The sequence below is a fragment of the Impatiens glandulifera genome, chromosome 1 (assembly GCF_907164915.1).
Source record: "Impatiens glandulifera chromosome 1, dImpGla2.1, whole genome shotgun sequence".
NCBI classification, from domain to species: domain Eukaryota; kingdom Viridiplantae; phylum Streptophyta; class Magnoliopsida; order Ericales; family Balsaminaceae; genus Impatiens; species Impatiens glandulifera.
This window is the reverse complement of record NC_061862.1, coordinates 122545348-122558351: the sequence shown is the minus strand read 5'-3', so window position 1 is coordinate 122558351 and position 13004 is coordinate 122545348.

The following is a 13004-nucleotide window of genomic DNA, read 5'->3' as shown; positions in this document are numbered from 1 at the left end:
AGTACCTCAAATTACATCATAATCCACATTCTGTTTCAATAAAGTCTTGAACTTATATATAAAGATCATTATATTTCAATCATGTTAGTTAACATAATCAAACTAAACTTTGATACGAAGGAAAAAGAATACTCAAATATAATTTATTTTGTGTGCACAATACTTTAAGTACAATAACAAATACTTATGTATTATGTAGTTTCAATTTGTCTAAACCACTTTAAATCGTGTCTTATTGTAGCTATAAGTTTCGTAATTAATATTTTTTAATTAAAAGTTTACAAATTTAAAAAATACAACAATAATCATATAAATAACAAACAAAAAGTTAATAGGCAAGAGAGTAAAATAATACTTAATACCAACATCCCTCTATAACCTATAATACCTATAAAAATTACAAAATTTTCTGGATAAAAAGATTAAATTGAAAGGAAAAAAATGAATGAGACTGAAATATTTTTTTGTCCTGTAACACTTGTGATACAAAAGATGTTCATCATTCATGGGTAGAAACTTGAATTATCGCAATGAAGTATTGATTCTTCAAATGCAACTCATTTCAGGAAAAAATCGACTGGCTCGTCGATATTATTAACTATAACTGTAAAATTGTAAACCATTAATATTTTTTAGGTCAATTTTTTGTATCCTTATTATGTATACCAAAAAGGTCAATTTAAATAACTTTTAGTCACTATTTGTAATTTTCATTTTTTTGGTCATGATGTGGTATCAATATTGTGCGGATTGACTATACCTATTGGCAGATCTATTTTAAGGCTGGGTGAATTTTAGCCCATCCTAAAAAAAAAATTTTTTAGACAACTCATTTGTGCACCCCTAAAATTAAAATAAAATTTCCCAGTCTAGTATGATTATCCTACTTGATTATTGAACTGAGAGACCAAAATTAGAAGCACAATTTCAAAATTAGTCCAGTTTGCCCTTTTGAACTTAGTTTAAATGTTGACTTTTTAACATACTCAAAATTTGGATGATCCATTACCTTAAGATACACCAGTTTAGCGAATGATGAATATTGAGTATAATATTGTTATTTGACAAATTGTATAGAAAAAACTATTTTAATGCATATTTTGTGCCCCAAATGCCTTTTTTTATTAATAGTTGGGATTCTGGAGACCTAATACATTCAAATCAATATACTCAAAAAATTATGAATTTTGAGAATAATATTTCTATTGTTGGGAAAAAATCTAACAGAAACAAAAAAGAAGAAACAAACGAAATAACAAACTAACAGAATTTGATAACGGAGTTCGGCCAAAATGTTGCCCATGTCTCCGAGCACTAAGGCTATCAATTACCAAGGAAGAAGAGATACAATTATTGGGTGCAATAAACCAAAGAGGGAAGAGTTTCATTTATATACTAAGAAACTTCCCCAACTCCCATCATCTTCCGATGTGGAATTTATTTTAATTGTAAATATAGTTTCATTTTTATACTAAGAAACTTCTTTCACTCCCATCATCTTCCGATGTGGGAATATAACTGTGCCATAAATAACAAATCTCCACTTTGGCACAATATTAAAATACTAATATTCAATATTAAAAAATAGTTCTTAAGTGCTTCCAATTGTCGCCCTTCAGCGCCGGCTCAAACACGCAAGATATTTACCAAATCTAAACAATGTTTAAATTTGGTTCTTGTCACCACTTTAGTCATCATATCTGCAAGATTCTCCGTAGTACAAATTTTATGGAGAAGTACTACCTCTTATTCAAGAATTTCCCGCACAAAGTGATAGAAAACGTCAATATGCTTCATTCTTTCATGAAAGACCTAATTTCTTGCTAAGTGAATGACACTCTAACTGTCAGAATATAAGACAATATTTTTTTGACCAACTCCCAAGTCTTTAAGAAATCCTTGTAGCCAAATTGTCTCCTTCGCAGCATCTATAATAACCATATACTCTGCTTCTATTGTAGAAAATGCAATTGTTGACTGCAAAGTAGACTTCCAACTGACTGGCGCTTAAGCTAGCGTGAACAAATAGCCAGTTGTTGAACGTCGCTTATCTAAGTCACCTGCATAGTCATAATCACAATATCCAACTACACATTGACTAAATGATTTATCTTGCTCAAATATTAACCTAATATCTACAGTATCTTGGATATACAGTAGAATACATTTTACCATTTTCTAGTGATCCTTACATGGATCTTGCATGTACCGACTCACAACACCAACTGATTGTGAAATATCAGGTCTCATACAAACCATTACATACATCAAGTTTCCAACTACGTTTTCATATGGGACTTTTTCCATGTATTCCCATTCTACATCTATCTTTAAAGATAATTGGCTACTAAGTTTAAAATGAGGAGGAAGTGGAGTACTTACAAGTTTTGCATCTTCGGTAATGCCAAACTGTTGTAGCACCTTCTTCAAATATTGTTTTTATTTTAAACAAAGCTTCCCTATTTTTCTATCCCTGCTTATCTTCATGCCGATAATTTTCTTGGCTTCGCCCAAATCTTTCATCTCAAACTCTTTACCCAATTGAGCCTTCAATTTGTCAATTTAATTTTGGCTCTTTGATGCTATCAACATATCATCAACGTATAAGAGTAGATAGATATAAGACTCATCTTTCAGTTGGCGCAAATACACACAAGGGTCGTATTTGCTTCTTGTGTACTTGTGGTCCATCATAAACTTGTCAAATCGCTTGTACCATTGTCTCATCGATTGCTTCAACCCGTACAATGATTTGTTCAACTTACAAACCCAATTTTTTTCCAGCAACTTTGAATCCATCTGGTTGAGACATATAGATTTCTTCGTTCAAATGACCGTGTAGGAATGAGGTCTTCACATCTAGTTGATCTAACTCCAAATTCATCTGCGCTACCAAGACCAACAAAATTCTAATGGAAGAGTGTTTAATAACAGGAGAAAATACCTCATTATAATCAACCCCTATCTTTTGAGCATAGCCTTTAGCTACCAATCTTGCCTTGTAACGAACATCATTTTTATCGAGAAATCCTTCTTTCTTCACAAAGATCCATTTACAACCAATAGCCTTCTTCCCTTTCGGTAGATGCATCAACTTCCATGTCTCATTCTTCAGAAGAGAATGAATCTCATCTTCCATAGCACCTTTCAATTTTCCATTTTTAGTACTTCGAATGGAATCTAAAAAAGTGGATGGAGCATTATCTTCAACTAGAAGTGCATAGGCCGCCATGTCAACCAACCGAGATGGTTTTTGAGTAACTCGTCTTGGTCTGTTCATAGAAATTGATTCACGTTGTTGTGAAGGTTCATGAGTCGAAACCTCTTCCTCGTCTAACTCTTCGTCTATTGTTAGAGAGTCACTTGTAGTTGGGTTTATCTTTATCTACTCAAACTCCACCTGTTGCGGAGTACAATCATTCTTGTCTGGTGTTATATTATTCAACATTGAAGATCTCTACTGATAATGGTTTTCTTTGCATCCAAACACCAGAGGCGATAACCTTTAACTCTAGTAGTAAATCCCATAAACAAAGCCTTCTTTTCCCGTGGATCTAACTTTGATTCAACTACATGATAATATGTTGTAGAACTAAAAATATGTAAAGAATCATAATCAGTAGAAGGTTTTCCAGACCATAACTCTAATAAAGTCTTGCCACCAAGTGCAGATGATGGTAGGCGATTTATCAAATGTTGAGCGTATGACACAGCTTCTGTCCAAAACTTATTATCTAACCCAGCATTAGACAACAAACATCGAACTTTCTCCACCAATGTTCTGTTCATATGTTCCGATACTCCATTATGTTGTGGTGTTTCTCTAACTGTGAAGTGTCGAACAATGCCACACTCTTGGCATAAATTCTGTAATAGATCATTCTTGTATTCTACACCATTATCAGTCCAGAGAATTTTGATCTTTCTTCCTGTCTGGTTTTCAACTTGAGTTTTCCATTTAAGAAAAATCTCAAATACTTCATCTTTGTTCTTCATAGTAAACACTCATACTCTTTTGGAAAAATCATTAGCAAAAGTAACAAAGTAACGTCTACCTCCAAGAGATGGGGTCTTAGCAGGTCCCTAGACATATGAGTGCACATAGTCCAAAATACCCTTGGTGTCATGGATAACAGTGCCAAATTTTACTCGCATTTGTTTTCTCATAATACAATGTTCACAAAAATCTAATTTATAAACTTTTGTACCTTTCAGCAATCCTTTTTTGACAAGAGTTTGCATAGATTTCTCACCAGCATGTCCCAATCGCATATGTCATAGCTTTGTTGCCTCCGATTCATTACTGCTGCCCGAAGTTGATACCGTTGATGCTATGCCATTAATTGTACAACCTTGATAGTAGTACAAATTATTGATTTTCCTCATGTCTTTCAACATCACTAGTGCTCTAGAGAGTACTTTAAGAATTCAATTTTCCATTCTCACATGTAAGCCTTTTGACTCTAAAGCCCCCAATGAAATGATATTATTTTTCATATTCGTTATATACTTAACATCTCTAACAATTATGGTGGATCCATCCTCATTTTTAATCTTGATTGAACCTATCCCTTTTAATTTATATGTATGATCATTTCCATGTAAACAACTCCACCATCTAGTTCATTAAGTTAAACAACCACTCTCGAACTGGTGTCCTATGATAAGTGCAGACTGAGTCCAATATCCACGTATCAGGATTTGATGTTGTGTGTGACATCGTTAAAGAGAAGTTTGAATCTGCATTGTTTTTGTTTTCTGCAACATTTGCATCTTCAGAACCATTCCCTCTCTTCTTCAACTTTGGACAGTTTTTCTTCCAATGTCCTTTCTCACTATAGAAAGCACATTCATCTTTGGAAACTCTGTTTTTGGATCTACCTTCTATCCCTTTTGATTTGCTTTGCAGACGGCCCCTGGCCATTAATGCTTCATATGTTGTAGCTATTTTGTTTTTTCTTTTGTCCTTCTTTCTCAATTCATGACTATATAAAGCAGAACTTACAGAATCAAAAGAAACATCTCTCTTCCCATGAAGTAACGTTGTTTCTAAGTGTTCAAATTCATTAGGAAGAGATGATAGCAATATTAAAGTCGGGTCTTCATCCTCAAACTTAACATCAAGGTTTAACAGATCTGCTACTAATTCATTAAACTTAGTAATATGTTCATTCATAGTAGTACCTGATTGGTAATCAAAAACCGGAACAACCACTTCTTCATAAGGAGAATATTATGACCACTCTTATTCAGAAATTTGTCCTCCAATGCTTGCCATAGTTTCTGTGCAGATGTTTCGTTCTTCACAACATACTTCTACTCTCTAGAAAGGCATGATCGAATTGTTCCGCACGCCAACCGATTCATGATACTCAATTCTTTTTCTTCTACACCATCTGCATTTCTGACCTCAATAATAACATCTAGACCCTGCTGAAAAAGACAATCTAGAATCTCACCTTGCCAAATGTCAAAATGCCTAGTTCCATCAAAGATTTCCACTACAAACTTCAAATTCGACATCGGTGTCTTCTTCTAGGATGACGAAGGAGTTGATGCCCCTTTTGAAGACTCAACTGCCATGTCAAGGAAGAACCTTCGACTCTAATACCACTTGTTGGAAAAAATCCTAACAGAAACAAAAAAGAAGAAACAAACGAAAGAACAAACTAACAGAATTTGATAACGGAGTTCGGCAAAATGTTCCATATGTCTCCGAGCAGTAAGGCTATCAATTACTAAGGAAGAAGAGATACAATTATTGGGTGCAATAAACCAAAGAGGGGAGAGTTTTTTTATACACTAAGAAACTTCCCCAACTCCCATCATCTTCCGATGTGGGATTCTAATTGTGCCATAAACAACATTTATTTCCAATTTTGTACAGAAGGTGTTAAAAAGTCATAAGACAAAAAGTGAGTCAAATCGACGGTTCGAGACTTTGTCAATGCAAGTCAACCGCGTCAAGACTATTCAAAATGTGGAGACGACGTCATTGTGACGTCAGAGAAATCCTTATTTAAAAAATACTCAAGTGTGTTCTTCAATTGGTGATATTCGACTAAAGGAAGTCTAAATTCATAACTTGAACCACGTAGCCTAAAAAATAGAGTTCTATCTACGGTTAGAAAGTTGAGATACTACTCGATTGAATAACATCGGTCTTAAGTTGTCATTCGATATTTAAGGGGGTCTACAAATCCATACAAGTCGATGAAAGTGCACTAGTTTCAATCCTAGAACAAACTGAAGCTAGGAGCGACTACAAAATTCATTTCTTTTAATTTACACAAATATTTAGGATAAATAAGCTTTCACTAGAAAACACTTTGAGTTAGTTTACCAAAGGCACCAAGATGTTTGACCTACAACCCACGCTAGGTCGCCCAAAAACTGACGTGTTCAAATCAGAGAATAATGATCTATCAGGAAACGCATGGACCTACGACATGTTTTGATATTGATGAGCAACATGAAAGTTAAAACAGACTTATTGAATGCCCAAGGATATTTAAATACATTTCCTCATTAATTTGAGACACAGTGGATCATTTGTTTAATTTCTAGAGATACACTTGAGAGCTTTCATTTACCTAACGAGAGAGTTAGAAGGTCGATCGACTTCTCTAACAAGTCTTTTATTTCTCCGGTGAAGACGCCTGTAGTGGATCACTTCGTCGTCTACATTTCATTTTCTAACCGTTCATCTCTACTTAAAGTTAGTTCTCATATCAATTGTAATCTCTTTTAATCAATGTTGTATGCATTCATCATTTGAATTATCAGTCAATTTAAATTTCGATTGAATTTTATACTTATATTCGTTTGAATGTTATATAATTGTTTTAATTTTTTGCGGCTAGAAATCTTAGGTTAGTCTTACGTACTTAGCCTATGATTAGAGAATAAAGTTTTAGGTTAGATTAGGAAGCCTTCAATCCAAATCATGTTCATCGACCGAGTATCCTTCTCTTTAGAGGTTGTCCATCAGGACAGACGCATATGACATAGCATCGTAAATCATTTCCTAATGTGTAATCAAGCACTAGACCCTTAAACATAAAATTCTAATTTTCTTTCCTTTAGTTTCTTTATGAATTAAAGTAAAGTGGTGACTCTTAAAGTCAATTATTTTATTATGTCTCAATATGTATTAATCTAAAACTTGGGCAGGCCAAATAATAATTCATTCCTATTGAACTCTATTTCGGTTTCTCATCTTGAAGACTAGACAACTTCCAAAATGATAGTTTTCTTTTCTACTTTTTATGAGATTCGAGAAGAATGTAAGTTAAAAGGTTTTATAACAAAACTTATGTACAAAAGTTTTTTCCTAAAAACAGTGCATGATTAGAGTTACCATTTAAGTCATTTAGTGCGTCACTTTTGTGGACAGAGCACTCGAAAGGATTGGTAAGGCATAGAACAGATCAATTTCGGATCGCACAAACCGTCTTTAAAGACGGGACATTAGAATGGAAAATCGGCTAATAGTAATGATCTATCCAAAAGAAAAATACTTTTCTAAAATGGGATAGGGATAAGAAAAAACAAGTAACTTTTTTTACTATAGAAATGTTATATACTCCCCTAATTTCTTAAATATTTTCAATCTCATTCACTATTTTCTTCTCTAATTCATAGAAAATAGGCAAAATTTAGTTTCATCAAATCGTTTTATTCATAATATTTATGTTATTTTTTAAGTTAATCTAAATATTTTTAAGCTCACCCTAACTCGAAATCTTGGATCGGCCCTAACTACACTACCTGATTATCCTTATCATTCGGGAGTTAAACATTAGTTATAGAATATAGGGTCATGTTTTACTCTTTATATGTTCTTTATGTCTTAATATGTACTATCTTCATGTGGTGGAACAATACGAACTCGATCATGATGATGATGCAAGTATTCATCTTTCCCTATATAATACTATTTTAGTAATTAATTGTTAATTATAAAAAAAAATTAAAAAAAATTAATATATAGATAGAGAAAAGCTAATAGTGTCTTACCATGTAATATTCATATATTATTTTTTCAATCTTGAATAAGGTAAATTCAATGAATAACTAATTTGAATATATATCTACCTAATAAAAGTTTTACAAATATTGTATTTAATTATAGGAAATTAATTTAATTAGGAAACTATAAATCACGAGTTTTTCCTATTTTGCTAGTAAGGGCTCTAATTAAAGAATTATACAATCTTATCAGAAAAACATTATATAATAATGTCCATTGTCTTATTATATATTCATACTTGCATAATAGCACTTTCATCCATTTTATTTAGGTCTTGGTTGAAACAAAGGGGTAAACTTAATAAAAAACAAAATATTATGTAGTAATCAATAATCTAGAATATGCGAGGAGAAATAATGCTTCAATAATCAACTAATTAAGAACACAAAGTGCTATATGATTTTATCATGAAAAATTAACTATATGAACGTAATCCCCTTCAACAAATAAAAACATAGTCTTCCCCAAATAAAATCATAGAGTGTGCTATATGATTTTCATTAGTAACTCGAGTATAAAGATAAACAGTATATTCTAGAATTTTTTGAGGTTCTTCCCACTATTAGTAGTTGATGTTTGTTTGTATACTATTCCGTCGAAATTCTATCTGTCGGTAGGTCGAGACATTGTTTATATACAATTCCATAAAAAAACTATTTGTCGATAGGTCAAGACATTGTTTGTATACAATTCTACCAAAAATATTTTATGTCGATAGGTCGAGACATTATTTGCATACAATTCTGCAGAAAACTCTATATGTCGATAGGTCGAGACATTGCTTGTATAAAATTCCGTATGAAAACATTATATGTCGATAGGTCGAGACATTATTTTTTTACACTTTCATATGAAAACTCTATCCACCGATGGGACAAGACATCGTTTATATACGATTCCGTCAAAACCCTATTTGTTGATAGGTCGAAACATTGTTTATATACGATTTCGCCAAAACCCTATATGTCGATAGGTTGAGACATCGTTTATATACAATTCTGCTAAAACATTATCTATCGATGGATCAAGACATCATTTATATATGATTTCGTCTATAAACCCTATTTGTTAACATTTGTCTAAACCCTGTGTTTTAATAGGTATACCTCTTAATTCATCAAAATACAAAAACTTATCTCTCGATAGGTATTCAAGCCTTGTTTATTGACAAGAATAGAGATCATCCGTACGTGATCCGTTAACAATCTTATTTGTCGACAAGGACTAGAGATCATATGTATATGATCAATACAAAAACCCTATCACTTGAATAGGTATCCAAACTCTATCTTTTGATAGGTACTCAAAGCCAAACCCTATCGCTCGAAAGGTATTCGAAACTCTATCTCTCAATAGGTACTCAAAGCCAAACCCTATCTCTAGATAGGTGTATCTTAAAATCCTATCTCTTGATAGGTACTCCAATCAAAAATCCTATTTTTAATAGGTATTCTCTTTTTAATGCACAAACACAAAAATCTATATGTTGATAGTACCACGATCATTTATACATGATCGTCTTTAACCTCACTTGTGGGTGACCTCCGTGGCAAGTTTGTCAGCTCCCGCGATAAATCTATCTGTTGATAGTCCAATGATTATATGTATGTGATTTCCCAACACATTATTGTAATTGTTTTGTTAGGTTGCAAGTTCGAAACATTCATATAGCATTTTTAATTTTATTTTTAACAGTTTTAAATTATGGGCGGGTCAACCCACAGTTCGACACAAGTATCCATTTACTCTCACACATATATCCAAATTAACCACAGCTCTCAACCCAGCAATCCGAATACTTTAAAAATTAAGCATAATTATATATATGTATAGATTAGATAGTTAAAAGTTTGAAATTATATTTATAAAATGTTTCGCGTTCATCAAATTTGGCGTTGAACTTAAAATATAAAGTGTTATTAGTCTAGCTCGTAAAAATGTTGTACTTATTTTATTAGGTTGCAAGTTCGAAACATATATATAACATTTTTAATTTTATTTTTAACTATTTTAAGTTTATGGGCGGTTCAACCCACAATTCGACTCAAATATCCAATTACTCTCATATATATCCAAATTAATCACAACTATCGATCCCGCTAATCCGGACACTTTGAAAAGTAAGCATCATTATATATATATATATATTAATTAGTTATAAAGTTGAACTTATACTGTTAAAATGTTTGCGTTCATCAAATTTGGTGTTGAATTTAAAATATAAAGTATTATTAGTATAATTGATTAAAAAGTTATATTTGTTTTTGTTAAGTTGCAAGTTCAAAACATATAGCATTTTTCATTTTATTTTTAACCGTTTTAAGTTTATGGGCAGGTCAACTCACAATCCGACATAAGTATCCATTACTCTCACACATATATCCAAATTAATCACAGCTCTCGACCTGGAAATCCAGACACTTTAAAAATTAAGCATTAATATATATGTATAAATTAGTTAGTTAAAAAGTTGAACTTATATTGTTAAAATATTATGCGTTCATCAAATTTTGTGTTAAATATAAAATATAAAGTGTTATTAGCAAAATTGGCTAAAGGGTTGTACTTGTTTTGTTAGATTGTAAGTTCGAAACATATATATAACACTTTTAATTTTATTTTTAACTGTTTTAAGTTTATGGTCGGGTCAACCCACAATCCGACCCAAATATTCATTTACTCTCATATATATCCAAATTAAACACCGCTCTCGACATGGCAATTCGGATATTTTAAAATATATATATATAGAGAGAGAGGGAGAGAGAGGGGGAGAGAGAGAGAGGGGGAGAGAGATAGGGAGAGAGATATTAGAGTCTGTATAATACAAGTTAAGGGTGTAAGAAAACGTTCAAACCGGACATAAACCGTTCAAATCAAACCGAATATCAAACCAAACCACCTAAACTGAGTTCAAATCGATTCTGATTTGACTAAACCGAGTTATATGGTTCGATTGGTCGATTTGCGGTATCATAATCCGTTATTTTACCGACCGAACCAAATATACTGATTTTGTATAACACGATTATGTTATTCATTTTCCTCTGTATATTAATATATAATTATATATTATAATAATAAAGTAAATGATGTTTTAGACTCTTCAATGTTCAATGTCAACATACCCAAACTTATCCGCTGGCCGCTACAACCCGCAATCTCAATTGCTCAAGTTGCCTCTGTTCTTTTTTCTTATTTACAATTATACCATTTTTTCATTATTTAGTAATTAACTATTTTTCTCACTAGTTTAAAAAAAAAATATACTAAAAATTACTGAATTCATTATTGATCTTCAATGTTACAGTATTACAATGTTAATCTTTATTCACACATTTTCTCTACTAAATAACTCTCTAAAACTAGCTTTTAACCCTCATATTTAAAGCTCCAATTTCTATTTTTCAAAAATCAAAGACGAAATCGAGAATAATAATGACTAAAAGTAAGAATAAAAATTTTGATTATCCATTTTCAGTGTTGTTTAAGATTTTAAGTTTATCATTCATCTTCAGAGTAGAGTAAAAGATATATATTTTAATTTTTAATTATTAGGCCAATTCTAAGCTTTGAAAAATTGAATAAAATTCTTTAGAGTTTAATTCGACCATTGTTCAGGTAACTTTCTCCACTTGGCTTTAGATTCAATATTCTTCTTTATATTTATACTCAAAATCTCATATATATATATATATATATATATATATATATATATATATATATATATATATATATATATATATATATATATATATATATATATATATATATATATATATATATATATATATTTCCTTCTTTAGATTCAATGTTTTTCTTGATACTTATTGTAGCTATTTGACTCTTGCAACAGTAGAAGCTCTTATTTGCACTCAAAACTGGTTACTCTCTAAACCACTTTGTAGCTGAAATAGATCAAACAATGAGTAATTTGGATGATCTCGAAGCTATTTAAGAAGGTACTATATAAATAACTTATGATTATTTAAATCATTTATCTAATATCTTATTATTTGTTATTAATTCTTTTTTTCAATCAAGATGATGCTGAACAAGAAATTAAAAATTGTGAGGTTGTATGGATTAATTGTTTTGAATCTTTTGATTGGTTAGTTCCAACTTCCAAATATTTTTATATATTATAATTTTGAATTTTATTAGTCAAAATTCAAGTGCTTATTTTTTTATTTTATGTTTTTGACGCAGGAGTATGTGCTATAGTTATGTGTGGCAAACAAGTACTTGTTACTAAGTTCGATAAAAATAGCAATGTATGATGACGTGTTGGGTAAGAGGAATGGAAGTGAGTGTGGTGATGCGGTTGTTGCAATTATTCATGATACTTGTAAAGATGTTTTTTAAATTTTTTAGATATATGAATTTAGATTGCTGAAAATTAATTTGATGTAGTACGAGAGTGGATTTGATTTTAAATTGTTTAATGCCATATATTTATGTAGTTCTTAATAGATTTTGAGACTTTAAGTCATTATTTTAAAGATTTTATATTCTATTAACATATTTTATGTAATTTTTTATAATTATTTATGTAGATTTGATAACTGTGTTTTTAAACCGATTAAACTAACTTCAAACCGAATCGATCAAATCGACTAAACAAACGGTTTTAAATTTAGCAAACTGATGTCAACGGTTTGAATGTATATTTCGATTAATAAACCGACCAAACAGAATCACTTAAATACAAGTGATTTTGTTAAAAAAAAAATAAAAATAAATAAGGGATCAATGAATGAATGAATTATATAGCTTTGCCAAAAAAAAAAAAAAAAAAAAAAACTAATATGAAGAGACGCGAATCTTCCCTGAAACGGAACTCTAATGAGCTGCAAATATCATCATGAACAATAATGAACCAAAATATCAACCAATATGAAGAATAATGAACCAAATATCAACCAATATCAACAAATATCAACAAATACCAACAAATATCAACCAATATCAA